At 45.6% G+C, this 5,408-nt stretch overlaps 1 non-coding gene across 1 annotated transcript; it reads right to left on the bottom strand.

Moving 5' to 3' along the window:
* Positions 1–2,952: 2,952 nt before the first annotated feature.
* On the bottom strand, positions 2,953–3,025 carry TRNAG-CCC (transfer RNA glycine (anticodon CCC)). The gene has a single exon. It is a non-coding gene; the product is annotated as a tRNA-Gly (tRNA).
* Positions 3,026–5,408: the final 2,383 nt, after the last annotated feature.

The raw sequence follows: 5,408 nt of genomic DNA, 5'->3' as shown, positions 1-5,408 counted from the left end.
TGCCTCATCGAGGCAAATGAAGTTTGCTCATGTGGTGGAAAATTGTGAAACTTGGCTTTGAAAGCTTTATGTTCTGTCGAGTGCTGAGCTGTGAGTCCTGCATGGTGAGAATTCTCCTAGCACAGCCTGCTCCCTCCCCACCTCTAATTAAAGATCTGCTTCTTGGATTATGCTTTCCTGCACAATTTCATCACATTTATTGAAATGGCAATTTTTCTTATCCAACCACATCCCACTGGCATCCCACTGGCAACTCCAAGACTGTAGATGCCATCCAGCAATGTGGCATAAGGGGCTTAAGTGCCGGGGATGTTTGTTTGGCCAGCAGCACACTCTGCCCACGTCTTAGCGCCTCCTTCAGAGCCCCAGGGAGGGAATCACTGCCATCCTCATTACTCAAAACAGGAAACAAGCACAGAGAGTTTAAGACTGCTTGCCCAAGGTCAAATACCTGGCAATGGTAAGGCCAGACCTAGAGCCCAGGTCTGCTAGAGTTTGGGACCCATCCCTTTCTATGTCCTAGTGTGAGGGCTGCTCTCTCCGAAAATGTGTTTACATATATTCTCTAATTCGGTTGTCATAGTAAAGAGAAATCCAGTTGTGTGTTCCTAGTAATGCCATCCATCTTGTAGAGGGTAAACCAAGTTGTTGTTGTTGAGTTGCTAAGTTGTGCCCGACTGTTTGCGACCCCATGGGTGGCAGCACTCCAGGCCTCCCTGTCCCTTACCATCTCCCGGAGTTCGCCCAAGCCTGGAGCCATTAGTAATCACCCTCCTCTCTTCCCCAGCAGCATGCTGTACACCTTCTGACCTGTGGAGCTCATCTTCTGGTGTCGTATCTTTCTGCCTTTGTGTACTGTTCGTGGCGTTCTCGTGGCAAGAATACTGGAGTGGCTTGCCATTGCCTCCTGCAGTGGGCCACGTTCTGTCAGAACTCTCCACTATGACCCGTCTGTCTTGGGAAGTCTTACACCACATGGTTCATAGTGAACTCCTTTGCCATGACAAGGCCGTGATCCATGAAGCGGGGGATTAAACCAAGACTCAAGGTTAAAGGCAATGACTGAGACTTCATGGCTGTCTAGAGCAAAGGAGAGCCTGTCTTTGAGTTTTCTAGACTCTTCCTGTTTTTTTTTTTTTTTTTTTACTAACAGATCAGCACCTCCATCTTTCCATCTCTCTATTTACCCACCCACCCAATCATCATCTTTTCAGCACCTACTTTTACCAGGTCTAGATATATACTACTATATACTATATAAATGATGAGTGATGAAAACTCATCGTTTGCCTCCAGGAGCCTGAGGTCTGAAAAAACCAGTAATCAATTACATGATAAAATGCGGAAATAAGGGTGGCAGTAGAAATGTGTAGGTGGAGGGAGATAATGCTGCCAGTTTGTTGGGGGAGGCTGAGATACTCTGCCCCTGCCTGTTGAATATCTTGTTTTGAAGAGCATGTTGGGCATGTGTTTTTCAAAATCTCCTTTTAATTGAACCAGGCACCTGCCTCTGTGGCATCCTCATGGGCCGTGGTTGAGCAGGAAGTCATCCTCCACGTGAATTAGGTTAATTGGGTGAAAATGAAATGAAAAGCTCTGTAATCTGCGGTGATGGGAAAGCCAGGGCAGCACAAAGCTGTGCTTGCCGCAGAAGCTGCTAACTGAATGATGACCCTGGGCTCTTGCTGGTTACATAAACCATCGTCAGGTGAGAACTAACCGGGCTGGTCCAGCTGACAGGAGCGAGGCTGCCTCTTCTCATTAGGATCCTGAGTGCACTTCTTTAACTGTCTGGACATGTGAAGAGAGCCCCCCCCCCCTTTTTTTTTGTAGTTCACACGTCCTGGGAAGACTCTGGGTGGACTTCACTGAATTCCTGAAATTGGAAGTAGAATGCATCTGTGTAGTTGTTCAGTTCTCTGCAAGAATGAGTACAGCTTTAATGAATTTCTCAAAAAGGTCCCTGAACAAAATAGTATAAAGAACTAGTGATGTGGCTTCTGGTTCCTACTGAAGTGGAATTTTGATTCAGTAGGTCTGGGGTGAGGTCTGGGACTCAGCCTTTTTGGTTTGTGTATTTGGTGGTAGATTTCCGGGTGATTCTAACCCTCAGTCTTGGGAACCATTGAGCCAGAACTCTACTTCTCAGTATTCAGTGAGCATATGAAGCTCCTGGGGCTCTTGAGAGCACACAGGTTCTGATTCCCACGACTGGGATTGGGGCGGAAATTCTGCTTCTGTCACCAAGGTGCTGCTGCTGCTGCTGCTGGAGAGTGGACCACACTTCAAGTGTAAGGTTCTAAAGGCACCCTTACTTGGGTCAGTTATGGGACATTGGTTAGATTCAAACCACATCCAATTCCTTTGCTTGAGAATTGAGGCAAATTTCTAGAGCCACTTCCCTTTGATGAACACTATTAGATGGAAGTGAAGATATTTCTTAGGTGTGTTGAGTACTTCAGAGCCCCCAAATTCCATTTCTAGGGGCATTATGGAGAGTGGAAAGAATAAGTCAGTGGTTCGATGGGCTTACATCCCCGCCCTGATATTGATCACTCTTGTGTATCTTTAGGGATGATAGCTATAAATAATAGAATGTATGACTAATGGTGGCTTAAACCAATTGGGGTTTACTTTTCATACGTAACAAAAAGTGTGCAGTAGTGTTGGGATTGTTGGGCCAGCTGCCGATATTCAAGGACCTGGGGATACTTTGTCCTCCTGCTCAATGTCTCTAGCATGTCTCTAGCATGACATGAAAGCAGATCTCCCAGCATCCTGTCAGGATTTGGTGCAGGATGGAGGGACCCTGGTTGGAATCATGTCACTGAACCAACTCCAGCTGCAAGAAATGTAGGAAAACAATAATGAACATTTTCAACCTCTATTCTTTTTTAAAATTAATTGATTAATTACTTTTTAGGTCATGCCCTATAGCATGTGGGATCTTAGTTCCCCAACCAGGGATCGAACCTGTGTCCCCTGCATTGGGAGTGCAGAGTCTTAACCACTGGACCACCAGGGAAGTCCTCAAACTGTTTGTTGAGAACAGCAAGAGGGGAGAGATGTGAGAAATGTTCTTGGGGCAGCTCACCGTAGTCTCTGCCACATCCTGTGATTCTGGGCACCTTACTGACTCTCCCTGAGGTTCCATTTCCTCATTTGTAAAACAGGAGAATTAAGTGTCGTGTGTGATTCCCACACCAGAAGCAACGGCATCACCTGGAAACTTGAGTCCCACCCTGGACCTACTGAATCAGAAACTCTGAGGTGGAGACCAACAATCTCTGTTTCAACAGGCCCTCTGGGCATTTCTGATGCACTCGCAAGTCTGAGAATCACTGCCTAAGAGACTTCTGGGAAGACTAAGCAAGCTGATTATTTAAGGCTTTCGACACACAGGGAGTGTTCGTAACTTGGACCCTGGCTGTTCACATCTGAGACCCAAACAGACTGTGATTGAGTCCATTTCTTGGAATGCTGACTTGGGATCAGAAGTTTAAAAAACATCCAAGGAGGAATTTCCAAGGTTTGTTCTGACTGGTGATATCAGTCATCTGAATCCCTGGAATCCTTTGAGGATCTGCTGACTAAGGGCTCTAAGGAAAGGCTACTAAGCTGAAGAAAGTCGACATCAACTATTCCTATATTTTTCCAGATGATCACAGCTTTTTTGAGATAAAAGTCACATACCGTAAGATTCGCCCTTTCTAAGTGCATAATTCAGAGACTTTTGGTATGTTCACTGAGTTGTGTAACCATCCCCTATCAGATTTCAGAACATTTTAATCACCCCCCAAAGAGAGTTTGTATGAATTAGCAGTCCCTCCCCATCCTCTCCTCCTTACAGCTCTCCATCAACCACTAATCTACTTGTTTCTAAGGATTTCCTCTATCTGTCTGTCTACCTACTTATCTATGATTTATTTATTATTATTATTTTTTTTACTGATTTGTTTACTAGAAGGAATTGCAAGATTAATGCTGACATCATTGAAGAAACATCACCATTCTGAGACTGAAGTCCAATATGAGTTCATCCTGTGATGTGGCTGCCAATGAAAACAACAACAATGATGATATTGTTTATTTTTGACAGGTGATTCCGTTGTTCTACTGGGATATCAGAACCCTGGGGTAAATTACTGCATGTCTATGGCCTTCGGTCTCATCTGTAAGGTAGGGGAGCTGGACTTTCTGAGATGATCTTTAAGGGCCTCTGGTTCTGAAAGTCAAAATTGTTGTTTTGAGCTGGTTGGAGTCAACCACAAGCTCTGCCCTCAGCTCTGGGTTCTGCATTGTGAGTGGGACCAATTGGTGGCGATCCATTGAAGTGGAAGTAGATGACCAGGTTGGGGAGGGCCCTGAAGCCTTGGCAGAAGAAACTGGGGTGTTGCTTTGGAGGAAGGATGGGGCTGGGGGTATAAGAGCCCCTGCCTTGAAAGGTCTATCCTGGGAAGAGGAAGTACCCGGATTCTATGGGGCTCAAGGGGCAGACGGATGACTAATGGAAAAAGCTGTAGATCAACATTAAAGGAAGCTACAGTAGTCAGAGATAGCAAATGTGGAATGGATTATTTTGATAGGTAGCAAGTACCCTGTCACTGGAGGTATGCTCTTGGAATGGTATTTAAACCTCCAGTGGGAGTCTTTCAGTTGTTTTGCCAAAATACGATGCTGCAAATCTCTGAAAGTCTGAGATCAAAGTGAAGTAAATTGTGTGTACAAAATCCTTGTCTCTTTCCCGCTTCCACAGACAACAGCTTATGGCAAAAATTGCAGATTTTATTTGTGGCCCCTGCCCACCCCTCCTTTTCTTTCCTGAGAAAATGTTTACCTGCTGCTGCTCCTCTCTAACTGGACTTGTGTTCCACTTATAGGGGATTTCTCCAGGGGTGTGTGAAAAAAACAGTCCTCCTGTTGGCATTCTGTCATCACTGAGACAGCGAGCATTTGGATTCAGAAACGGTCCCCGTCTCAGTGTAATAGGAGAGAGGCATGGAAACAGATATTGCTGTAGAGGGGTCTGGGGGCTTCACAGTGGCACAAACACACCTGAACGGGAACCTCAGACAGGTGAGGACGTCTCTGCTAGGATGGCTAAGGATGCCTTTGCAACCCAGAAGCTTAATTTGAGCCCTGATAGAAACAAGGAATCCCCATCAAAGGCAAAGGCTGAGGGGGTTGCAGCTCCTGTTAGAAAATTCCCTACCAGTTCCCTTGGTTCCAGAGTGGCAATGCTGGATGGATCAGCACTGAGGCTGGCCAGGCCGTGTCTCATCATTGGATTTGCTTCATGTCACTGAATCTTCACATCAGCCCAGGGAGATACGTTATTATTTTTTTTTATTTCTGATTTACAAAGGTGGGAACTGAGCCATCAACTTGCCTCAGAGTTTACACAGGAG

This window comes from Dama dama, chromosome 16 (assembly GCF_033118175.1).
Source record: "Dama dama isolate Ldn47 chromosome 16, ASM3311817v1, whole genome shotgun sequence".
Classification (NCBI taxonomy): Eukaryota; Metazoa; Chordata; class Mammalia; order Artiodactyla; family Cervidae; genus Dama; species Dama dama.
This window is presented reverse-complemented; position numbering and strand designations above follow the sequence as displayed.